Source organism: Dasypus novemcinctus, chromosome 8 (assembly GCF_030445035.2).
Source record: "Dasypus novemcinctus isolate mDasNov1 chromosome 8, mDasNov1.1.hap2, whole genome shotgun sequence".
Classification (NCBI taxonomy): Eukaryota; Metazoa; Chordata; class Mammalia; order Cingulata; family Dasypodidae; genus Dasypus; species Dasypus novemcinctus.
The window spans coordinates 43158525-43185699 of record NC_080680.1 but is presented as its reverse complement, the minus strand read 5'-3'; the positions used below and the strand labels follow the sequence as shown (position 1 = coordinate 43185699).

Here is a 27175-nt window from a genome sequence, read left to right as displayed (position 1 = left end):
AATAGGGACTATGCTTGTATTTTTAAAACATATTTCTTAATGTTCAATAATTGTCAAAGGTGGTAATGATAATAATACTTCCTAGCATTTGTAAGGTGCTTTATAACTTATGTAGCCTTTCATCTCCATCATTGTTCATTTAATTACAGAAGTTCTAAGTTTATAGATATGTCATGCAAAAACACACAGTTCCCAGGTACCCTCTCACACATGCACTTTTCCCTATTATTAACATTTTGCATTTGTGTGGTACCCTTGATGCAACTGATGAGAAAGTATTACTGTAATTATACTGTAACCTGTAATCTATAGTTTACATTAGAGTTCACTGTTTGTGTTGTATAGACCTATGATTTCTTTTAAAATTTTTATTCTACACACATACAACCTAAAATTTTCCCTTTTAACCACATTCAAATATATAATTCAGTGCTGCTGATTACATTCACAATATTGTACTACCATTACTATCATCCTTTACCAAAACTTTTTCATCACACCTAACAGAAACTCTGTCCCAATTACGTATTAACTCTCCATTCCCAACCCCCCACCTCAGTCCCTGGTAATCTGTATTTCAGTTTATGACTCTATGAATTTGCTTATTATATCTATTTAATTTCATATCAGTGAGATCATATCATATTTATTACTTTATATCTGGCTTACTTCACTAAACACTATGTCTTTAAGTTTCATCCATATTGTTGCATGTATCAGAACTTTATTCCTTTTTATAGCAGAATAGATAAAATTAAAGGCATGTACCATATTTTGTTTATCCATTCATTTACTGATGGATGCTTGGTTTGCTTCCATCTTTTGGAAATTGTGAATAATGTACTAGGCACATTGGTGTGCAAATATATGTTTGAGTCCCTGATTTCAATTCTTTTGGGAATATACCTCAAAAATTACTGGGTCATATAGTAATTCTATAGTTAACTTTCTGAGGAACCACCAAACTGTTTTCCATAGCCATTATACCATTTGACATTCCCACCAATAAGTGAGCATCCCTATTTTTCCACTTACTCTCCAACATTTGCAATTTTCTATTTTAAAAGAATAGTAGCCGTTATAATGGGTGTGGAATTGTATCTCATCTGGTTTTGCATTTCCTTAATAGCTAATGATGTTAAACACCATTTTATGTGGGTTTTTTTGCCATTTGTATATCTTCTGTGGAGATATGTCCATTCAAGTATTTTGCCCATTTTTTAATCGAGTCAGATTTTTTTTTGAGTGGTAGAAGTTTTTTAATATATTCTGGATTTTAACCTTTATCAGATATGTGGTTTTCAAATATTTTCTCTCATTCTCCATGTTATCTTCTTAATTTCATTATGAAGTCCTTTGACGCAAAAAAGTTTTTAATGTTGATAAATCCCATCATCTATTTTTTTTTTCTTTTGGTTCTTGTGCTTTCAGTGTAAAGTCCAAGAAACTATTGCCTAAGAAATTTCCTGGAGGTGCTTCTCTACATTTTCTTCTAGGACTTTTATAGTTTTGGTTCTTACATTTAGGTCTTTGATCCATTTTTAGTTAACTTTTTACATGGCATGAAGTAGGGGTCCATATTCATTGTTTTGCATATGGATATCCAATTTTCCCAGCACCATTTGTTTAAGAGATTATTCTTTCCTCATTGAGTGGAGTTGGCAGCTTTGTCAAAAATCAATTGCACATAAATATGAGGGGTTTTTTCCTGAACTCTCAATTCCATTCCATTAGTCTATATATCTGTCCTTGTGAGAGTTCTATATTGTTTTGATGACTATAGATTTGTAATAAGTTTTAAAATAGGGAAATGTGAATCCTCCAACTTAGTTCTTCTGCAAGGTAATTTTGGCTATTTGGGGACCTTTACCCTTCCAAACAAATTTGATAATTGTCTTTTCCTTTTCTGCAAAGTGAGTTTTTGGAATTCTGATTGGGATTGTGTTGAATCTGTAAATCATTTTGGGTAGAGGTGACATCTTAACAACAGTTAGTCTTCTATCAGATACGTGGACATAGAATGTCCTTCCATTTATTTAGGTTCTTATTTGATTTCATTTAATAATTATCTGTAGTTTTTCTTGAAAAACTCCTTCACATCCTTGGTTAAACGTATTCCTAGATATTTCTGTCTTTTAGTTGCTATTGTAAATAGTATTTTTCTCTTAATTCCCTCTTCAGACTGTTTCTTACTAGTATATAGAAATGCTACTGATTTTTATCCCATCATTTTGGTGAATTTATTTATTAGCTGTAAAAGCTTTGCTGTGGAGTTTTCAGCATTTTCTTTTTATAGGAGCATGTCATCTGCAAATATGTAAAGTTGCACCTCCTATTTTCCAATTGGGATGACTTTTATTTCTTCTTGCTTAAATTAATAGTGGGAGACACCAATACACCATTTTCAGTAAAATATAGGCATATGATCAGTAAGGAAATGTAAGATTTAAATAATACTATAAACTTATATAGAAGACTTCACCCAACAACACTGCAAAATTCACTTTCTCCAATTATTAAGTTATAACCATCTAATTACCTTCAAATTTGTTAATATTTGCTTCATGTAATCTGGACCTCTGCTGCGAGGTACATATATATTTATAATTGTTATGTCTTTACCAATATATAGTGTTCTTCTTTGTAATTTGTAACAGTTTTTGACTGAAGTCTATTTTATCTGATATTAGTATAGCTACTCCAGCGCTCCTTTGGTTATAATTTACACGGAATTTTTTTCCGTCCTTTCACTTCTAACCTACTTGTGTGTTTGAATTTAAGGTGAATCTCTCATAAAGAGTATATAGTTGTGTCATGCTTTTTATCCATTTTTCCAATCTCTGCCTTTTAACTAGAGAGCTTAATCCATTTACATTTAAAGCAACCACTGATTATGCAGGGCTTTCTTTTGCCATTTTACTATTTGGTCTCTGTAAGTCTTTTATCTTTTTGGACCTTCAATTCTTCCATTAATGCCTACTTTGATGTTTATTTAATTTTGTGTATTATGCCATTTGAATCCCTTCTCATTTATATATATACTTTCCCATATACTTTCTTTGTGGTTACTACAGGGCTTAAATTTAAATTTCTAAATCTATAATAACCTTATTTTATAACATCTTAACTTTATTGGTGTTTTGTATTGAACTGCATACCCTACTTTAGATGTTTTAGTCTTGGCCCACATTCTGGTAGGTGTGGACCCATCGCAAATAAGATCTCTTCAAGTTATTTCAGTTAAGGTGAGGTCCAATTGAATCAAGTTGGGCTTTAATCTGGATAAATGGAATCCTCTGCAAGCATAGTCAAAATCAGACACAGAGGAAAACTATGGGGAGCACATGGGAGATCTAAGTTGTGGGATCTGGAAGAGAAAGGAAAAGGTGCTGCCATGTGTATTCCATGTGACAGAAAAGCCAAGGACCAAGGATTACTAGCAGCCAGCTCCAAAATGATATGGCCTTCAGGGAGAAAGCATCACCTTGCTGATGCCTTGATTTTGGACTTCTAGCCTCTAAACCATGAGCCAATACATTCCCATTGTTTAAATCAATCAGTTGAATGATGTTTGTTTTAGTAGTTAGGAAAATAAAACAAGTAGTACACATATACTGTGTTCCCATACACCTTCATCTCCCTACCTTTTTGTTGCACTTGTTACAAATTATATCTATATATAATTTATGTACAAAATCATAGATTTATCATTACTTATTATGTGTTTGCATTTTAGAACCTGTAAGAAGTGAAAAGTGGAGTTACTTATCAAAAATGCAATACAATAGTCTGGCATTTATAATGACTCATGGTTACCTTTATTGGAGGTCTTTATTTCTTTATGTCACTTAGATCCAGTATCTACTGTCCTTTCCTTTCAGTCTGAAAAACTCCCTTTAGCAATGCTTGTAGGGCAGGACTAATGTTGATAAATTTCCTCAGATTTTGTTTATCTGGGAATGTCTTAATCTCCCCCTCATTTTTGAAAGACAGTTATATCAGACAAAATTCTTGGCTGACAATTGTTTTCTTTCTGCACTTTCAATATTTCACCCTGCTCCCTTCTTGCACATTCATGGTTTCTGATGAGAAATCAGCACTTAATCTTATCAGCCCTTGTGTACAACATATTGCTTTTCTCTTGTACTCTCGTTGTCCTTACAGTCAACAGTTTTACTACTGTGTGAATCAGTTCTCTTTGAGTTTATCTTCTTTGGGTTTCATTTGGTTCTTGAATGTATATATTCATGTCTTTTGTTAAACTTGGGTGATTTCCATCAATTTCTCCTTCTTCTCCTTCTTGGACTGCCATAATGCATATATTGATACACTTGATGGTGTCCCACAGGTCTCTTAGGTCATCATGGGTGGGGGGATAACTGTAAGAACAATAGATTTTGATGGCCATTGCTAAGCTTGATTAATATTCTAAAAAAAGATAAATAATGAAAAGCTGGGAATCATTAACAGACAACTGAAGGTCAAATATGAAAAACTGAAGGCTATCTTGGTAGCATATAAAGCATTCTTATCTTCTGGAATAGAAGGGCAAAGAAGGCTGATACCAGGATTAGAATTTAAAAATGGCAGCTCTCTTTCTTTATGTATCTCTGCATGTTTCTCCTGTTTATGTAAGACTTTAGTAAGAGGGCCAAGACCCTCCCTGGGTCACACCTCACTGAAGCACTCCAATGAAAGCACTCAATTAAATTCAATCCAATCAAAGGGCCCCATAATCTAATCAAATTCCTTAACCAAAGTGATCTAATAAAAATATTCCTTAATGGGATACAACCAAAAGGTCCCACCATATACAAGAGGTTTATAGCACAGGAATGGCTTAACTAAGAACATAATTTTCTGGGGTCCACAAAAGACTCAGACCAGGACACAGAAGGAAACACTATTTGCCAAAGCCATAAGGAATGCTCTTTGAGAGGAGTGCCAGCATTAGTAAGTTCACTGGTGTCTGTTGTTATGGGCCAGAGCTGTTGGTATGTGAACCCACTACAGAACTAAACTTACTGATAGCAATGGGCATTCTAGGACCCCAAAATAATAATAGGCAAGTGGCAGTGCCTACCAGTTAGAAGACAGGTGGATGAGATTACTATAATGAGCAGCAAGGTTAGAGTAGTAACCAAGGGGGGGCTGATGCACAGATATATTGAATAGTATAAAGAATATAACATCCCTAGAGGAAAAAAATAGATGGGCAGCCAACAGGGACACTATTCAACTTGTACCCTCAGAAAGATGGATGATAAGAAGTCTGAGTGTAGTTATGTCAATAAAAAATCATGTCTCTTGACCAGTTTCTACACCTGATCCAGTTTTTGGATCTTGAACCCACTGATTAAAGAGATGTTTAAGTTCATAGGAAGGACACATGCCACACAATGATGAATATACACAGTTACTATTCATTCCCAGTCTTTCCCCAAAAAGATCTATACCTATTTACTCAGGTAACTGAAATCTGGAGAAAGGAAGTTATCCAAACATTTCTTGGAACTGTTGGAAACAGAATCAGAGCTGCTGGAGAACTGAAGTGTTAACATGGCTTCTCTGTTAGAATTACCAGTTCATAAATTGAATCCTGGCCAAAATTCAGTGCACAATGGGACCACTGTGTCCTTGAACTCAGCAGGTTTGTCTTTTCCCCATTCTCCAAATACATCATTAGGATAGATACAGATTTAATTTAGTACAAGCCCCACAGAGTATCTTTTGTCTTGTAGAGCAAGGGTTGCCTCTGTGATAAAGGCCAAAGAGAAATCTCTGAAATTGCTTTCCCCTTGCTTCCCCTGAAGAAGATAATAAATAAATAATACATTACATATCAAGTAAGGGAGAGAGTGGCAGAGATTAGTGTCATCATTAAGTTCTAAAAGATGCAGGAATGATAGTGCTCATCATATGTTCTTTTAATTTAACAGTCTGGCTCATATAGAAACCATATGCACCCTAAAGAATGGCAATGTACTCCTCTAAATTCAACTAAATAGTGGTCTCCCTTAGAGCTTCTGAGCCAGATCTGACATCATTGCAAGAGCAGATTAATATGTTCCCAGATACATGGTTATTACCACTGATTTCACAAATGTGTTCTTTTCTTTCTCTATTAAAAAGAGGATCAAAACAGTTTGAATTTGCATTAAATGGACAACATATACATATATAGTTTTGCCCCAGAGTTATATTAACTCTTCTCACTCTCTGCCATAATATAGTCTGAAATGATCTGGACCATCTAAACATCTCATTGAATTTGCATTAATCCACAACTTTTATGACATCATGTTTATTGGGCTAGATGAACAAGAAGTAGCTAGTACATTGGAGGCCTTGACAAGACACAGGTGCTCCAACATGTGGATACATCCTACAAAGACATTTAAAGGCCTGCCACAGTAATGACGGGTCCAAGGGTTAGGGGTTGCTGGGACATCCCATCCAAATTAAGTCAAAGTATTTCATCAGGTTTCTACCACCACAAATAAGAAAATAAGAAACACAGTGCCTGTGAGAATTCTTCATGTTCTGAAGGCAAAATATTCTAGGCCTGGGAATACTGCTTCAACACATATACAGAATACTGCCAGATTTTATTGGGACTCTAAGTAGGAAAGGACCCTGCCAGCAGTTTCAGCATGCAATGTAAGCATCATGAAGACCCTATGGCATTAGAGGTACCATGGAAAGCATACCTTATAGAGTTTACGGAAAGCTCCAATGGGAGAATAACAGCACAGATTCCTGAAATTCTGGAGCAAGACCTTGCCCTCTTCAGTAGAGAATTATACTTTTTGAAAAATAACTTCTGGAACTTCAATCCCTGCTAAATACAGAGCACATGACCATGGGACATTAGATGACCATGTATCCAGATCAGCCTTGGAAATTTGCTGCATACACATGGGAGTAGATTCAAAGGGTGAATATATTTGTACTGCATATGAACACTCACCAGAGAATTTCTACCATAGAAGAGACAACAAACCACCAAGTAGAAAAAATGACTTGACCAGGGAATGTCAGTCACTCTGTTACTGGTTTTTGCATGATGGGCAGATGAGCAAAGTGGCTATGGTAGTAAGGACAGAGATTGTTCACTGTCCAAAAACATGGGATTCCATTTCAAAGGTAATCTAGCAACTGCTGCCACTAACCATCCAATCCACCAGAAACTGAGACGAATACTGAGTCTCTGTACAGTACCATTCCTTGAGAAAATCAATTGGTCACCTGGTGGCAATTGACTACACTGGGTATCTTCCATTCTGGAAATGGCAGAGGTTCATTCTGATAAAAATTGTCATATATATCAGGTAAGGGTGTGCCTTTCCTGCCCAGAAGGCATCAGGAAACAGCACTATCCAAGGGCTTACAGTCTGTTTGACCCCCAGCACCCCACCTATATTGGAGTCAGCCAGAGGACCCATTACAGCAAAGGTGGCGAGAGAGCATATTCATGACCATGGGATCCACTAGTCATGCAATATATCTCAATACCTAGACACTCCTAGTCTGACAGAGTGGTAACAAGGCTTACCAAAGACATCGCTAAGCACTATATCAAATGTGACAGTTTACAAGGATATTGTGCCAACCACTAGAAACACTATATACTTAGAATCAGAGACCTGTATATGAGGCTATCTCCAATAATAAGAATTCATGGGCTTATGAATCAAAGGGCAGAAGCAGAAGTGGTCCTATAACCATCATGCTCAATAACCCACTTTAGAAATTGTTGCTTCCCATCGCAAAAAATTGGGCTCTGTGGGTTTAGTAGTTTTGGTCAAACTAAGGGGAACCACGTCAGCCAGAAAACATAGCTAGAAGATATTGAACTGTAAGACATAGCTGTGATCTGCTTATTTGGGGATTCTTGTATCTAGAGATCAGCAGAAAAGAAGAAGAGATGCCATCTTGGCAGTAATTGACTCATATAGAAGGATGTTTTTACACTATTATGAGCAGAAGAGATTATTTTTTCACCTAGGAGATCCACGTGGGTGCATTTTAGTACTCTATTGCCTAATGATAAATGAAAATGGACAAGTAAAACAATCTGGGCCTGAGAAGGGTACTGATGTTAAGAACATCAGGCTTGAAGGTCTAAGTCACCATATCAAGTCAGCAACCAAGATGAGTGGAAGTGCTAACTGAGGTGAATGGAAGCTGAAATGGAGATTAGAGGAGGATGAAGAAGAGTAAACTGTGGTAGTTCTGAGTCTAGCTGCAGCAGCAGGAATGGCAGTTTGTCCCACTAAATTTCCCCCAAGGACAGGAAGCTCACTGGAATTCTGGAAGAACTTCTCTCTGCTTGCATATGAAGTGGATCTGAGCAGCACAAGAGGTAGACTTTTGAAGACACTGTGATGAGCCATCTAGATTCCCTCTTTAAGAACAAAAATTTTCCTCTAGCAGGTAGGAATGCCTTCAGGAGGAAGCTTTCACCTGTCATTCTTCAGCTGCAGAGAGTCACCTAGCCCAAGTTCACACTCCTTTCTGAGGCAGATGACATCCAATAATCAACAGATATTTACTATGAAGGCCTGCTTTTTCAGCCCAAATCAGGACCCAGTAACAGGCCATTTTATCTCTAGATATTCTTATAGGAGGTAGCTAAGGTTGTCATTAGGCCTGCATAGCTACTGGATTTTTCCCTCTGGCCAAACTTGCTCCCTTATTCTCCTCTCTTTCAGAGGTATACTCCCAAGGCCACTATCCAATAAATATCCTGTTAAAATCCACCTCATCCACCTCAGATTGTGTTTTCTGGTCATATATATTATCTTATTTGCTCTTCACAGTAACCCTGAGAGCTAGGTAAGAAAGATATTTTTATAAATAAGAAGAGGCCCAGTGAAGCTAAGTGGATTTTCATCAGTGACAGCCCTAATGCTGGCACCCTAGATAGTTACCTGCCTCTTTTAATTGTGCCACCATATGCTTTTTTCTCAAGGAAGGGGGGTGAACTACAATGTCATTCTTCTGTTGTGACAATGATATGCCTGGATCTTAAGATCATTTTGTCAAAGATGCTCTTGTTTATGTAGTCATAGAGCCATCAAGGCAATTTATAACCAGTAGGGAGGAATATTTTAATGATGTTATGATATATTGGCCCTGTAAAGGCTTATTAAAAAGTAGACTATGCTCAAAAAATGCAAAAGTTGTCATTTACGATGAAAAACCTGGTGATTTAGCAGTAGCACCCAACATCTGGATCATCTTTTAGACAACTGATAAATCAAAACAACTGAAGTATGGTGTTTTAGGAATTGTGCTGCCGAGTCTGATCTTAGCCAAAGTTGTATCCTGCTATTGGGGTTGATTGCTCTGTGAATATCTAAGATCATTAACTGTTTCCTTGAATGACTTATTTCCTTGAAGCACAGGGAAGTGTATGGAATTGTTCTTTCTCAGCATGCCCCCAGAGGCATCACTCATACCTTGTCATTTGGGCAGGAGACCATGGGGCTACAAGGAGAAATAAATTCTGTATGTGGTCATAGAGAACTCTCTTGAAGCACTAGGCTTGGAAGATCTGGGTTCTAAGCTCATCTTAACTCCTGTGTGATTGTGTATACAGCACATTTTCTCAGTGAGCCTCAGAAGTCCTTATTCAAAGTTGGAAAAAGACCAAGATGATTATCAAGTCAACCAGTGCTGTGACTCTGTGATACTGATTCATAGCTATTACATTGTTTCCCTTTGGTCAAATATGATTTGTAGCTTGGGGGGTATGATCAGTGATGGTTTCCAGAGTCAAATGCAGTAAAATTGCTACCTGAGGTGACTGCCATAGAAGAATAAGGATCTTCCAATTTCTTCATGTTATATAAGTTACAACAAGACTCTAAGACTGGGACTGTACATGGAAAATAGTACATGGAGGTACTATGATGGAATGGCTCATTTTACATGTCTGCCATTCATAGTGAATTACTTTGGCAATTTCAATAAATTATGTGAGTCTTAGAATACCCAACTGGATAAGGCAATAGTCAAATCTACATAAGAGTATTCCTATGAGGGATTTATTAATTTTTCTTTCTTTTGAGGGAAGTAATTTAAATAAAGGGCCTAGTATGTAAATGAAACTCAAGGAATATAAAGTCTGTCCCTTTCTCATTCCAGTTTTTTCTCAACTTTCACGATAGTGGTCTGAAACAAAATGAAAACCTCTATTTCTGAGAATGCAGAGGGCAGCAATTTGTGGGAAGGCATGAATTCCTGTAGAGATGATTTAAATAAGTGGCAATGTTAGCTCCTGGTTAAGAAAGAAATTATTATTGAAATCTAAGCAAGAATAGTCTTGAAGGTAAATGGAGTAGATAACTGCTCACTAGGGATTTCAGGGCATGAGAAGATACCATGTGCTCCCAGCCCTATTTCCCTCTTTAACAATTTCCTAAAACCTATATATCTATCTTCTATATTTGTTTTGTTCTTGCTGAAAGTAGAGATGTCCAAATTTCTTGTAAGGGGCAACTATTTTATCCATTTATTTTTATTCCTGCAAGTATAAGATCAGTTGGCATCAGGTTGTATACTGGGAGAAATGACCAAGTATGACTTGATCAGGAAAGGGCATCCAGTCCAATGTTGGTTTCTCTCCTTCCTTCTGGGAATCTCAACAAATCATAAAGATAAGACATGGCAATAGACTGGGACAACTGGATCATTTGGGGAAGAGGTACCACTCTTCCATCTTTCATCTTTTTGTATGGTGAGCAGTGCTTTCAAAGACAACATCGAAATGTGAAGATATCAAAGAGGACAATCTGATGACAGCCTTCAGAGCTTGCCTGTGAATATAAGAGGCCCCACAGCTTCCTTTATCTGGTGAGGGAACCAATCTAGGAGCCTATATTCCAGCAGCAACCATGGATGGAGACACCACACCAGTTGTACATTTTTTTTTAATACTTAAAAATAATTTTTTAAATACTTACATCACATTAAAAATGTAGGGGATTCCCATATGCCCCACTCCCTACCCCTCCCACACTTTTCCACATTAGTGTGGTGCATTTGTTACAACAGATGAACATATATTGGAGCATTGCTATTAAGTGTGGATTATAGCTTACAATATAGTTTGAACTCTCCAGCACAATTTTATAAGTTATGACAAGATTTATAATAGCCTATATCTATCATTGCAATGTTATTCAGGGCAATTCCAATGTTCCAAAAATGCCCCCCATATTATATCTATTTTTCCCATCTCTCTCCTCAATCTCTGGTTGCCAGTACCTCCATATTAATGATAAAAGTTCTTCCATTTCTAGAATAACAGTAAGTCTATAATAGAATACCAGTAAGTCTACTCTAGTCCATTGTTCACTCTCCAATCCTGAGGACTCTGGGATGGTGATACCCACTCTGCCCTAATTGAGAGGGGGCTTAGGTCCCATGGGGCAGATGAATGGAACTATCTTGCTTGCAGTTATAGTCTCTCTGTTCCTTAGGATGGTCATTGTCCATCATCATTTCCTCATTGTTGTCCTCGGTGAGTCCAGTGAACTGGAGAGTAGTGTTTCAAATCTGTTGAGACTCAGGGCCCAACTGGTACATGGAAAGCCCAAAGATTTAAGTCTCTTGAACATAAACCTATCAACTCTATACTAATTATTGGTTCAAATAAAAGGGGTTTTAGGGAAACCACAACTGAGTCCAACTCTGTCATACTGGTGAGCATAAGTTTCAAACTAGGGCCCACTGGCAGGGTGCCAAACTCCTGAGCTGCCAGCCCAGCCTGGATGTCTCCAGAGCTCTCAGGAGCCCCACTATTTGAGGCAGTATTTACTGTGGCAGTCAATGAGATCTTGCTGAGATGTGCATAAGCATAACCTCTGGAATGACCTCCCAACTCACTTTGAAGTCTCTTAGCCATATAAACTCATTTGTCTTTTCCCTTTCCCCCTTTTGGTCCATATCTTTTTCCACTTGCATTGCTAGTTGGTGCTTGGTAGTAATCCCTCAGTGCCAGAGAGGCTCAACCCTGGGAGTCATGTCCCACACTGGGGGGAAGGTAATGCATTTGTGCGCGGAGTTTGGTTAAGAGAGAGGCCACCCTTGAGCAGGGGAAAGGGGAAAAGGGGGAGGATGTTGGATATATGGGAATCCTCTGTATTCTGTACATGGCTTTTCTGTAACCTAAAGCTTCTTTGAAAATAAAATGGAAAAGAATAAGACACTGGGGGAACAAACAGAAGAAAATATCACTGTACATACAAGACAACAGATCTTACAGTGATGAAAGACATAATGCCAAAGTTTTATTTTATTTTTAAGTTATTTTTTTGTTATTTCAAATTCTTTTTAATTTTTTGTATTTTGTCATTTTTAAAACTATCATTATTTCATTTTCTTATGAATTTTATTTGGTTATTTTGTTGGCTTCATTTTAGAAGAAATTTTGGATCACAGAAGGGTTACAACTGTGGTAGGGGAGGATCACTGGTGTGCTTTGTCAGTACTAGGGGATGCATGGGAGGAGGTTCACATGGGGCATACCTATCATTGGCATATGAATGAATTCAATTGTTTATGGGGCATTGTCATGGGTGGGGGGAGATGCACACAATAACCAAAAGAACATCCAATTCCCACCCTGGGGAGTTCTGCCACATTCTCTAATGGGAGAGCAAGAAATCTCTTGAGTATAGGGGCACTGACTAACAAAGGAGGATGGACCATTGATGGGCCCTTGATTTTGGTGACTGTACTTATGAACCTTTTCTTTTGAAATAGAAAATTAGCCTAGTAGTATAGGTTGCCTAAGAGTAGTATAGAGTGTAGTAGTATAGAGTGCCTAAGAGGAATGGGTTTTAAAAGTCTGGCAGGAGAACTCTCCCAGGTAATATTCTGAGGTTTCTTGCCAGGTGCCAGTGGCTGCTTGGGGACCTCAGTGTAATGCTCAGTTTTCTGCTAACATACATATATTCTTGAGAGGGTTGACACCAAATACGTTCTTGGGAACTTTACGTCTTCGTGTGAAGGCAGAATCTGAATCAGATTTATGAAAGGAGGGAGATGAGAGTTTCAGAAAGCTCATGCCTTGAGGAGACAATCTTTAAGAAGGAAAAAGAAAAGGTTGTGGGCAAATTCTCCCCGTGTCAGCATTTTTGCTTAGGTCAGCAAAGCCTAGAGGCATTTGGGCTATTTCCCTAGTTGTTCATTCCCATGAAATCCATTCATATTGCAATGTCTGTCAGAACCCAAATGGAGTAGTAGGAAGAGGGTGGTCTTCCAGATTCAGTAAGGTTAAATAACTTTCAAAGGTCACATGGCTAGTACATGGTAGAGCCAGATTTAAGACCCAGGTCTGTACCTGTTTCCTCATCGATAAAAATAACACTTACGTCACTAAGATTTTGCAAGAATTTAAAAAGGTACATACAAAATGGCACTAGCACTGAATACAGTGCAAATAGGAGGTGCCAAACTATTTCTCAGATTTCTTTTATTGGCACACTGTAGGTGTTCAATAAATATTCCCCCTTTCTTTCCATCTTCCTTCCTTTCTTCATTTCCTCCTTCCTTCCTTCCTCCCTTCCCTTCCCAACTTCCTTCCTAACTTTCTGTCTTTCTCCCCTCTCCCCTCTCCTTCTCTCCCTCTCTCCCTCCCCCCACCGTCTCTCTCTGAAGCCTTTGAAATATCACATTGTTTTCTAACCATGATGAAGTCAAAATATGTAGGAACTCATCTTTTTCTGAAGAAATTATGTATGAATTCAGTAAGAGCACACTATTCTCCTACTGGTTAAACCATGTGAAGTTCATTTTATTTTCTGCCGCCTGCACTCTGACAACATGTTTGACACCCTTTAATTAATTAGTTCCTTTCCAGCCCCTGCATGCTGGGACCTGCTGGCCAACTTTGGCACATCTCTCAAGTCAGTGACCCTTGGGTGCTGCATATCTGTTCTGTGATTGGTGTAACCTGTCAGCACTTCCCTTTCAGGAGCTCTTTTGTTCACCTTTCATGTCTGTTTTCTATTCCATGACAGGATCTGGCAAAACCTCATTCTTTTGCAATGGGATTCCAAAGAGCATACTAACTTTCCAATTGCATTTCTGATTATTGCAATAATAAAAGAGGCTTAATCCTATATTGAAAGCCAAGCCATATAATGACTGTTGACATTGGAACAGCAAACATTGGCAAAGCTATTAAAAGAATAGCAAAGAGTAATATTTTCTTTTTGCCTAAGGACTCCTTTAAAGGATATTAACAAAGGGTATATATATGAGAATATATCAGAAGAGATCAGGTTTAAGGAAAAATACTATTATACCAACTATCCTGGCATGGATGTGGCAAACATTCCAGAATTCTTCTCACACCCAAGTTGTCATGTTAGGGTAACATGAACACAGAGGGTAGATCAAGAAAGAGGAAAACAAACTCTCAAATCATGAACTCCTCATCCTTTAAGACCAGCTGAAATTTACCTTTTCTGTGATGTTTTTCTTCTCTCAGGCAATGATTCTCTCTTTTCAATCCCATAGTTCTTCATACATACCTCTATTTTGGTTTTGTAAATGCAAAATTCTTTTATTTTAAGCATTTGTTAATATACCAGCCTCTCCCACTATAGTGTGAATGCTTTGATCCACATATGTCTTATTGGCATACCCTCAGCATTTAATAGAGTCCTGGTACTTAATAAAATGCTGAATGAACAAATGGATGAAAATATGGTAAATTGAATCCTTAATACATATTCTGTTCCATTTGTTATGTTTCATGAGCACAAAGAAAGTATCACTCTCTGGCTAACCACTGCTGAAAACTTCTGCTGAAGTTTAGCTGTCCCCATGAGACTGCAGGGAAAAAGGATCTAATGATTCTCTAGGTCTGTAATGTGGTGGTTTTTCCACAGCATGGTTACTGGCAAGGATCCCCAATCAAATGGAACTGGATCTTCCAATAGGTGACAAGATAAATTTCTATCTATAAGGACCTTGAAGACTTTATTCTAGACTTTTCATTATGTAGATGAGGAAATAGGCCTGGGAAAGCAGATTGTCAAGTTCTATTTTATTTAGCTATATGATGGGAGATCTGGGAATAGCACACATGTGTTAACCACCAGAAGACTGTTTTCTTGATTACACTAAAATGTCTCAAATCCAAAGCAGGCTGGAACCCACACTGACCCCAATACTTATTAGCCACCACTTTTTCCTGAGTTCAGTGGAAAGATTACTAGATCTAGGACTGGGTTCCAGTTCAGTTACATTCTTCAAATATGTTCTGAGCATCTGTGTCACGTCAGGCTCTGTGCTAGGTGTTTGGAATGCCCAGGTTTAAGACACAGTGCCAAACTAGTGGGAGAGAATTAGGATAAATAAATGCAGAATGTGAAATATGAGCAATACTAGAATACACTAAATGGAAAAGAGAAAGGAGTGATTGATTCTACTGAACTGAGGTGGGGCATTTAGGGAGGTTGGTCAGTAAAGACTTGACAACCAAAGAGATAACACTTAAATAGGGCCTTCGAAGTATAAATAAAATTTCACCAATAAATTAGAGTGAGGAACTGCATACTTAAAAGTAAGAACATGTGAAAAGGCATGGTGTAAAGTTTAATATGGTGGCATATAAATGTGAGAAAACAACCAGCAGAAAATGAGTCTAGATTGCTAGACATAGGCCAAATCATGAAGGGCCCTGAACACTATTAAAGAACTTAAATTACACATTTTATTCTGTAGTTAGAGAGAGCTGCTGAAGGATTCTAAGGAAGAATATGGCATGATGAGATTTTTGCTTTAGATGGATCACTCTGGGCTCTATGTGGGATGATCTGAGGCTAGGAGGGAGCCAGTTAGGAGTCCAGACTGTTAACTTAGTAATAAGAGGAGCAACACAGGATGAAGGCCTTGGCTGTTGCAGAGAGGATGGAGAATCTCAAGATCTAGGATTTAGTAACTGTGTGGGAGGAAAGAGACATTGGGAGAGAAATTATTAAAGGATGGCTCCAAGGTTATTGACCTATTAACTGGGCTGTTGGGAGAGCCATTCGCTAAGTTAAAATCGGGTGGAAGATCAGGCTTGTGGAGAAGGACAATGAGTTCTATTTTGGACATGTTACCTATGAGGTTCCTTTCAAGGTAGGAGAAGTTTAGTAAGAAGTTGGAAGTTAAAGAAATAAAATTCAGGGCCAAACTAACCATATAGAAGAAACAGATCGCCCAGACCACTTTACTTCAGCAAGGGAATTAATACAGGGAATTAAGTGTTTATAAAATCATGAGAGAGACTGAAGGAGCAGATCCTAAGATAGACTTCCAGGAATAACTCCCCAATACTGGCTGTTAAAATAATGTGCTAGGAGCACCATGGCTGTCACCATAATTTGGAGGATAATCAAGGAATCAGAAAACCACTGCTAATACTTCTGCATCCACCACTTGACATATAAGAGGATAGTGACCAGATGGTGCAAAACTGTTGCAGAGAAACCAACGCTTCCATGATTTTGCTTGCTAGCAGTAACAATCAAAATCAGCAGAGATGGCCTTGGTTCTTCTTTGTCTTACAAAACTTACATAATTTCTTGAACATGGTGATGGTTGTTCAGTTCTGTGAACATACTAAAAACCATTGAATTGTACATTTTAAATGGGTAAGTGTTATGGTATATGGATTATATATTAGTAAAGCTGTTAGAAACGTACATATTTTCTAATTGGCAGAACTTATTTTGTACTTCAAACCCTAACTGCAACAGAGTTTGTAAAAAGTATGTTTTAATTTTCCAACTTCTGCTGTATAGGAAAACATACTAGAAAAAGGACACAATGAATATTGAACAAACCAACTGCATCAGTCTGCCAAAGAGGATCTTTGTACCAGAAATCTGTTGGCTTTTATAAAAGGTATTTATTTGGGGTACAAAGCTTTTAATCCCAAGGCTATGGACAATCCAACTAAAGGTACTCTAAATAGGTACTTTCTCTCCAAAGCCAGGTGCCACGTGTTGAAGCTTGATGCCATGCGATCTCTGACGGTTTCAGCCTTCCCCTCTGGGCTTCCACTCTATCAGCTGAAGGTTGGCATAGGGCTTGTTTCTTTTTTTTCTTTCTATATCTGTCTCAGTGGTAATGTTCTTTTCCCAGGGTCAACAGCAAACTATCAGGCAAATGGCTCATCTCTCCCTGGGGCTCTAGGATCAAAAATGACAGCACTCTCTCTCTTCCCATGTGTCTTCTTCAGTGCATGTCCATTTAATGTCAGATCCAGCAAGGGAGTGGGAACCCAACATGAATTACATCCTCTGACATAGTCAAATCTAAAAGTCAAATCTTAGTAGGTAATTCAGTCAAAGATATCTCAGCTGAATCCAATGTAATCAAAGGGTATCACACCCAGAGGAATAGATCAGTTTACAAACATAGTCTTTCTTTTTGGGGGATTCATAAAATAATCTCAAACTGTCACATCAATCTGCAATAGCTATTCCAAAGGAAGTAGATGAGTTTTCCCAAAGAGTATTATAAGGAAAGGAGAGGAGGTAAATAAGAGATAAATGAAGATTTGGGAATCCCAGTACTTCAGAGAAGACAGAAAAATAATTGAAAGAGGGAAATGAAAAAAGAGTGATCAGAATGATAAAAGAACCAGGGACACATATGCTGGAAGCCAAAAGTAGATTTTCAAAAAGGAGGGAGGGCAAAATAGTAATGAAGGCAGCTCTACTTCTTAGCTGAGTAGGTTGGGCAAATTATTAAACCTCTTTGAATTTTACTTTCTCCATTTTCAAAGTGGAGGAGATAATAGTAATACTTGCTGTGCCCACTTAACTCTTTTTCAGAAAGATCAAGTGGGACAATATATGTAAAAAGGAATTGCAAACTATATAGCATTCTGTGTTAGTGTAATTATTTTTAAAAAGAGATTGTGGTAGCTTCTACAGTCAGTATGTCCCTTAATGTTAGGACATAACAAAATACTTAACTAAATAAAAAAATACCATACTAATGGACCGTTTTTCTCTAAAGAAATGAAGAATGACTGCTCACAGCTGCCAATATGCCATCCACACTTGCCCATGAAGTCTGTCAAAAAAGTATTCTTCCTGGCTAACATATTACTGCAAAGATCTGAGAAATGACTTACAAATATAAACTACTTCCCTCATAGAACTACATGGCCATGGTTCACAGAGCCAGCAGATACATGGAGCTTGGTTCCCCCTCTCACGCTCAACCTCCTTGGTTCTCCGTCACACCCAGCCCTACCATCTCATTTACCAACCTCAAATATCGACAGCCTGTGTGTTTAGAAGTAGAACTCCAATCATCCCACTTCTTAAGGCACTAAGTTGCATTTGTAACACACCAGCTGTTTCTGAGAACACATTCTTAATATAGGAACAGCAAGACATTCTGGTGTTGCTGTCCCGAGCCATGCCAGGGTGCTATCATGCAGTAGCAACTTGTAGAGGAACAAAAAATCAAGCTAAATCTTTAGGGAACTTGCCCTACACCACTCTCTGAACATTTCTTTCTCTCTGGGCTTGCTCTTGTTACAGGATGCTGACCTGGATACTCCTTGGAGAACAAGGTGGGGAGTGTAGGATCTGGTCACAACAGAGCACAGTACAGAAAAATCACCTGAATCCCAAGCAACACACCAATGGGGAAGGAAAATTGAAAGTGAGGACTCAAAGTGATTAGACAGCCTGCTTGTCCTATACAGAGGGGTCATCATGCACTTGCCATTTCAAAGAGCCTTGTTATGAAAGCAAATTAAAGTGGATTTTTTGGTCTGGAAATATGGATTTTTTTTCACTAAAGATAGTCAGAATGCACCATTCATCATTATGATGACTTGACATTTGTTGATCTTTCGTTAGGAGAAATATGGTATCAAAGAGCATGGTGTTTGGAGCCAGGCTGTCTTGGATTATTCAATTCCTGGATCTGCCACTTTACGTAACTTAAGCAAATTGCATGACCTCTGGCTTCAGTTTTTTTATCTCTAAAGGAAATAATTCATGTAAAGTGCCTAGCACAGTGCTTGGCCCAAATTAAAGCCCACTATTATTAATATTATCCCTACCTATAATTTTGCCTTAAGAATGCTGTAATAGCTTTCAAACTAATTTATTTTTGGTAACAAGCAAAAAGGAGAGACTCTCCTTAAGATTTAAAATTGAAAACTGAATTGAATGAAAACAAAAGCATATCTAATTTTATCTTACTTTCTTCTACCAAATACTTTCTTTGTGTAAAGTGTTTGATAATCAGCATGGCTTTCTGCCAGTATTTTTCCAAACTGGCCATCTTGGCTGTCTTCTTTGGCATACTGAACATGCTCAACAAAAACAGAGCATTGGTGGGAGTACTAAAGGCTGTCTGCAAAAAGCGATGGAGCATGGAGAAAATGGGGAAAGTATATTGAAGTTTGTCAAGGTACAAAGTACCTGTACTGGTTTTTAAACAAAAACAACAACACTGATTTCACTGTATTTTAAAATTTTTTTACCTATATCATCCCTGTATTAGGTAAATGCTAAGCTAGTTATTTCAATACATTTTCTTTCTGAATTTGGTTAGATTAAAATATTGATTAAGTAGACTACCCTAAAAAAGAGGTATTTTTGTTTAATTTCATAGTGAGGCTAATTGAGGCTTGAAAGTCGCCCTTTTGACTAAGCAGGTGGGATAGCTAGGGTTTTTAATAAATCTTAGATTCTGGTCATTTTTACTACTTTCCTAAAAATTGAAAATTGAGAAGAAGGCGAGAGCCTAAATAAAGGAGTTTCATCTTTTGCAGCATCTTTAATCTCAGGTCAAACATATTGGACTTTCTCTGCTTGCCCCAGCTGGCCTTGCTCTTACCATTCTCTCAGCTGGGTCTGCAAGTCCATAAGAAATTGTTGTGCTTTCTAGAAACAGACTCATGTTCCTCAGCCTGTTTGGCCAGGTATGATCTAAGAACTAACCCATCTCCTGGGCTCATTCCAGAAGAAACCAATGCCCTAGGCTTACTCCAATAGAGATACTCCCCTGAGAGCACACCTATGTTTGATGGACTACAGATACAGTTTCTGCTTGATCCCAGATCTTTGGAATATTGCAGGGAAAGAAGATCTTGAAATTACCATTGATATGGAGAAATCTCTTATCAATCCCACAATGTACTTTCAGCCAATTGGAAGAAAGGTGACAAAATGCTGCTCTTATTTCTATTTCTGGTCTACTCTATCACATTAAACTGCTCCATTTAATTTTCTTTATAGCACTTGTCACTTTTAAAAATTGTTAATTTACTACTTTTTCAAATTATTTGTTTCCTCTATTAGATTGTCCTAGTCTAAGATTCATGTTTGCCACTAACTCCAGCATCTAGAACAATGCCTGGCATGTTATTAGCATGTTAGTATGTAAATGAATGTGTGAATATTTACCCTCTTACCTGATTCAATTGGAATGTTTTGTTTTTATGACCTAATAGAGCTTTAGAGTAGAATAAATTAAAAAATTATATTTTAAAGGTTATACATTGCTAATATATCATTAAAACAATACTGTACAAGGTTAGAGTATAAAAATAATTCACTGAAACAAAGTATTTTGTATACATTTAATGTTCTAGAAGCTAGATGACAAAAGAGTGATGTATTCAGATAAGTAACATTAACTGCTAAAACTTATGAGCCTCTATGTCTCCACGGCTTGACTCTTTGTTTATTTCTCACCTAGGTCCATGTAGCCATTCAGATACCAGACTCCTTATATCAAGTAACTCCTCACCCTCTAGGGCCTTGCTCTCCCCTGCATCCATCCAGCAGAAGGGGACATAGGCCTGTGCAAGATCATGTAGAGGTGCTTTGGAACCAGATCTGGAAGCTGGCCAAAAGACAATCACCTGACCCCACTTACCTGCCGGGCAAGTTGGAGATATGCACCCAGGAGGCAAAGAAGACAGAGATTGCTGAGGGCAGTGGACCGTTTTTGCTACTCACTTTGACATCTGGTCTTTGGTCCTTTTCTTTTGGCTAGTCCTTCTGAAGAACTCCATTTAAAAAATATTAAGAAGACATAACAAAAAGAAACACAGATTCCCATGCCACTGACAACAACAGAAGCGGACAAAAGAAGAACACGCAGCAAATAGACACAGAGAACAGACAACCGGGGCTGGAGGAGGGAAGGGGAAAGAGAGAGAGAGAAGAAAAAAAAAAGAATCCTGATTGAAATGCTAAAACTTAAAGGGTTGTTGAATTTTCCCTTTAGTATCCCAGATCATGTCAACATTTAGGGTCTAATACCAATTAAAACTTTATTTACCCAAATTTTAACCGTGGGCACCCCCTAAAGATCAGCATTGGGGGAGGGGCATGATGAACGTTAATGGTAGAGCCCACCACGCTCTTTCAGGTTTTGATGTTAACATTGGGATTTGAAAGATACAATCTCCTAGAGGTAAATAAAGTTTTATTCTTAATACCACACTTTTGACTCTGTAGCCCTAAGTGATGTAAGCCCAGTGATTCCAGCATGCCTTACTGACCTCACCCTCACACATCCTCTGACCTGAACAGCCAGCCCCTACTGAGAGCCAGCAGCCCCTCTGGCAAACTAGACAGCTGAGCAAATTTGCGCAGAAGCAAATCTGTGTCTCAGTATGTCATCCGCCCTTAGGGAGGCGAGAGCAACTCAGGTGTGTTGGGAATAGTGAAACTAACTAAGATTCTCTCTTTGAGAACAAGGACAGCGTTCCAAGAGGAAGGGCAAGGGAGCCTCTGCATGTCCGTGTTCAAGAGCATGTGCTGGAGGCAGGCTGGAGAATAAACCGGCTCAACATTTCAAATGCCTGCCGCCTCCCTCTGTGTCGCAAAGTGATTTTGTTGTAGCATTGCTTCCTAAGTGGGTACTGAGATGAGTAGCAGCATCCAGATGCTCAAGGAGGCGGAATTCCTGCCCGAGAGTCATCGCAGAGTTGGCACCTCGGGGGCCTGGGTCTATTCACCCGTCCTTCATCTGGCTTAGCGGCCCTGCACGCACCCGTTTGACAACTCCCCTCAGGACTCCGCTTAATGTGGATTCTACCAGTTCTTAGCAAGGATTGGCCACATTTTAAGGGCAAGGGATCAACTAGAGAGGCAAGCCTCTGTAGGGAGCTTCTGTTTTTGCTAATAGCAATCCTTCCCTGCATCCCCAGCTGGATTGTCTAACGGTTCCCTCCCCACTTAAATCCAGTCTCCTTTCGGTGCGTTGTAACAACTCGCTCTATCCTGTCCACTGTCTGGGGAGTGCTGCCTGGACTTCTGTTACGCAGAGTCTCTTAAACTACACATTGAAGTTAACTCTCCCCCACGCCCCCAAGTCTCGGAGAATCTGAGTGTCGTGGGCTTATGCTTACGTGCACATGGGTAATGAGAGAGGTTCAGGCTCGTCCAGCCCAGCCCGCATTTTTCAGTGCTGCAATGCAGAGAAATCCTGCAGTTATTGGGGTAGCCAACCTCCACAGCCCATGACATTCTTTGTTCCTCTGGGAGACAGTAATACATTACAGGTGTTATAACTTTTCTTCGGAATCAGACTGCCTGGGGAACTGTAAATCTAAATCATGGCTGCCCTCAGGAAACCTGTGGGCCTGTAAACACAGTGAAATGAGTGAGATGAAGGCATCTGAGGGAGAAAATGAATTTCAGGCATCCCACTGAAGTCTATTTCATTTTTACAGTCTGGTCACCCTTCTGTGTCAGGGCAGCGCTTGGGAGGGGCAGGCTGCTTCCTGACTGACAGCTGACAAGTATGGTTTCGCCTGGAAGGCTTGGCTTTGAAGCCTAATCAAGAGACAAGAGCTGCAGCCGGTTGCAAGGGTCAATGGTACAGCTCAAAGTGCCACCTAAGATCCAGCCGAATCCGCGATAGGTTTTCTTCTTGGGAGGCTGGGCTTGTCTGAATGGGTATTTGTAATCAAGACCATTCTTAAGGCCAAAGGCAGATCAGAGCATTCTGGGTGGGGTGTGTGAGAGAGAGGAGAGGGGAAGAGAATGGAAGGTAGTGGGAGAAAGAAAGGGAGAAAGAGAAGTGACTCCCCAGGGGATCCCAGGCACCAGCAAAGGGATGGTAGCTTGCCAGAGCAAGACTGTTTGGAGCAGAGAGTTAGAGTAAGCAGAAATTAAGAGCTAGGAATTCATTAAAAGCAATAATGATTTTTAAAGTGACAACCTGAAGCCACAACAGCCAAACCAAATTCCTCAGCTATAAATGGGAAGAGGGCCAGAAGGATATCATCCAGGAAAATGATGTCACTGAGCAGAGGAAAGTGTTTGCTCCTCTTCCTTCTGATTTTCATTAATGCTACTTTTTAAAAACATAAATCCAAACATATTGCTCTTTGTAACACGCACTACAGATTGAATGATTAAATGACTGGGGTGAGTTTGAAAGATATTAGCTGACTGTCTTCCCTACTAATGCTATGCTAAACACCTAGAACAACAAACCTAGAATCACTTCTCCATTTCCCATGGAATTCTATACAGGGATCTGTAAATTATTTTCAAATTCTTAGCAAATACCCTAAACTCACATTTTACGTGGCTTTGGCAAATGTCTGCAAAACTGTGAAGGCCTGTTTTTAGGAAATCACCTGACTTTGTAGTATAAATAATAGTTTAAAGCGTTGGAAATAACATCTTGATATTTCAACTTCCAGATTGTTTCTGTAGAGGTGGTAGAGTGTAGTGGATATAAGCCTAGATGCTGAAGCCAGACTGTCTTGGATCAAATTACTGTTTTCCCACTCACTGTATATACTATATAATCTTTGGCAAATTTCTTAACCTTTTGCTCCTTCATGTTCTCATCTGTTAAATGGATATAATGAGGTTTAAGTGAGTTAAAATATATGACGTATGTAGAGAAATGTCTGGTAAATAGTATGCAATAAATATTATTATATTGGAAGTGAAGTTTCTAAACATTTCAGTGTTGCTTCTGAGTGATACTAATAGCATCTAAATATGATATACAGCTTTTCATTAAAATTATTTTTAGTCTAATATTCATGATAGGAAATAGGTGCATGCAGGTGTCAGTTCTGTGCCTTTATGTGTGCTACCTATTATGCCTTCAATAGAAAATGTCCTTCCCCTATGATCCCCAACTTTGCCTGGGAGAAATTTCACTCATTTCTTGAGCAGACTGCCCCAGGCAGCTTCAGTGACTCTTTCCTTCATCCCCAATGTCTCTTTGCTCCTGTCCAGACTAGAGCTCTTGTCACGTCAGAATGTGACCTGACTCCCTAGCACCCAGGGCAGGGATCCTGTCTGGTGCATCATTAAATCCCTAAGGCCTGTTATGTAATATGGAAAGAGAAAGGGAAACTATGGAAGGTAAGGGCCTTATCTCATGGAAGGGTGACCCAATGGGTCAGTGCATTTGTTAATGGTTCTAAAAAACAAGGACTAGAAGTCAAGGTCTTGAGAACTACCTTCCTAGTAGTTTCAATAATTTTTTCCTTACCACTCAGAAAATAAATGTGTATGTCATAACGGGTTAAAATGAATACATTTTAAAACCATACCAAATTTTCACATTCATTTTTATGTTACCTTCTCTCCAACCACAAGGGCAATTAATTCCCATTACACAGATGATGCTACTGAGGATTATGTGTAAAGTAACTACCCCCAATCACAACGAGCACGGTAGGGTTTTAATGTGAGTCTGGCTCCAGATCCTATAATTCTTTTCACCATAACTCTAACATAATATTCATTTCACTGAATATGGATCAGAAATTAGATTAGGAGGCATGCTTACTTTGATTTCCAGTGTGGAGAAGGTAAAACTTATTTTTGTCTCTTAGACCATTTGAATTCCTTTCAAATTCAACTCATTTATCTAGTTTCTTCTAATAGTATAAATATACAGTTCTTACAGGAAAATAACATTTCTGACAAGAAGAGAAAGGCTAGGTCATCATCATGGTATTATGGAACACTTCCTGCAAGACTCTATTCTGTTTCCCATGGGTTAATTCATTTGTAACTCAAGCAGTTTTTCAGATGGTTATATCAAACTTATGTAGAAATAATTATAATACATCTTTGCTCATTTCTGGGATCATTTTGGATGTACCATATTTTCAAATCTTTCAACATACCAGCAGAGCAATAGGAAGTACCCTTTAATTATCATCTCACCTCACAAACTGGTTACCTGCTGACAGGAACAGTGTTTCACCTGGAGGGGTAAGTGGAAAGTTCATATTTTTCAACATCACGAAATTGTCACCTCCGACACATTTCTGGGTCTGAAAGTTAGTTTCTGTTTATTCTACAAGTCAGACTATGGAGAAGGTGAAATAAATGCCTGAAACAGCTTAGGGATCATTCTCCTTTGTCTGCAGGAACGAATATTAATTCCAGGTACATGTTCAAATGAATGAGCAAATATGTCATTGAGACAGAGACTGAGAACACACAGAATCTGCACAATGTTTTGTTTTTTCTCTTTTTTGCTTGTTCATTTCTTTCCACTCACTCCGGCTTTTTTCTTTCCTCATTTTTGATGTCATGAATCAAAATTGCTCCTATCTACCAACAGTAAAGAAATGATGGTGGAGAGTTTTCTGAGAAATTTCTTCCTTCACATCCTTCTCATATTGAAAAAGAGGAGAGAGATGACTGTGGTATTCCAGGCAAGGATCTGCAACTTCAAATCAGACCATTTCGCAGAACCACCAAAGCATTCATTCCAGCAAGGGTTCTTTCCCTTCAAAACCCATTTTTTCCATCCACAATTGGAGTTGACTGCCATCAGACTAATTTCTCAGAGAGCATACACAGAGTAAAGCTGATAAATATAAAATGCAATCAGCAGGGCAAGGTGTAGGTCTAGAACCACTACTGACTTTCCTTGAAATATTTGGGAAGGGAAGTGCCAGGAGGCAACAGAAGTTCCTGAAAAGTACGGGAAATGAAATGTAAATGGGAGCTACTGTGATTGTCTTTCTTGTTTTAAAATGTACTTTTGTAAAGAGAAGTTTGCTCTTAAAGACTGATAGATTTTTGTGATTTGGTTAAAAGCTGTGACATTGGACACAATTTAATATTTTATCTTTCTTTCTTGTTATCCACAGGGCCTTTAAGAGGTCACTGCACTGGAATGAAGTTCAACACATAAACAGAAGATGGGTGGAAGAAAGAAAGAAGAAAAGAGCATTCCTTGCCTCTTATTCCAAGGATGGTAGATGGCACATTAAAAAAACATGTCAAAATCTGTGGTAATCTAAAGTCAAACAAAAATTGCTGTTCGAAGTTTGATTATGTCCAAATATGGAACCTATAGGATCAAGTCAGCATCACAAAATTTTTCTTTAAATTCCTAACCAGAACAACTTCATATGGCTCAACACCTCAAGATGTGTTTGAGATCCTGATGAAAAACTTACAGGCAGATGGTATCATTTGTCAGGTGAAAAGCAATATTTTTTGTTTCTTTCTTGTTGAAAAAAAATTCTGCCTTTAACATCATTAAAGTCTAATAGGAAGAGTGTGTTTTTAAAACGTGTCTCTGCCATTAGAGAATTCCAGACACTAATGGCTTTAAAGTAATTCTTACTCACTTTAGAATAAATGACAGCCTTAAAAAATGTCTGATTTGGTATTTACATGTATTCATATTCTCCAAGCTTCCTGTCTAGTTTGTCAACGTACACACAACCTTAAGAAGAATGTTTTAAAAGGAGAAAAATTGCAGTACTGGAAAAAGTGTAAAAGATGCAGAGAGGCTCCATTTTGCCCTTACATGTGTATATTAGTAGAAGTTAATGGAATGGTGGTTTTTTTCATGGCTTGAATTGATAAACCTACTGAAATTTAAGCTGAGACTAAGTCTTAGCCTTTTGATTGTTATCCAACTCTCATAAATGTCAAGAAATGTGCTAATTAATGGTGTGCTGCAAAATCAGCATGTGTTGGACCTGGCAGCATGCAGACTTTCCCTCTGAAAGGCCGTCCCCGTTGCTTGGACACACAGGGGCTGGCTTCTACACATTGGGCAGGAGTTTCCATGTTTTGTACCACTTGCTGTGCTCAGATTCATCATTCTCAATTGGCAGATTCAGAGTCCTGGCCCAGAGGTCAGGTAGCTCCAGCCTATAAACCTTATT

The 27175-nt window shown here is 38.5% G+C and overlaps 1 long non-coding RNA gene across 2 annotated transcripts in view; it reads left to right on the top strand.

Annotated features, from left to right (window-relative positions):
* The window catches only part of LOC131279608 (uncharacterized), a 31029-nt gene extending 9532 nt beyond the window's left edge, over window positions 1–21497 (top strand). Inside the window, exons 2-5 of one of the 2 annotated variants that reach the window (XR_009187004.1) lie at window positions 16812–16914; window positions 17002–17087; window positions 18570–18693; window positions 20746–21497. This is a non-coding gene — a long non-coding RNA (uncharacterized lncRNA). Of the gene's footprint in view, window positions 1–16811; window positions 16915–17001; window positions 17088–18569; window positions 18813–20745 lie in introns of those variants that run through there. The other variant, XR_009187003.1, reaches the window with a different exon arrangement.
* The last annotated feature ends 5678 nt before the right edge of the window (window positions 21498–27175 follow it).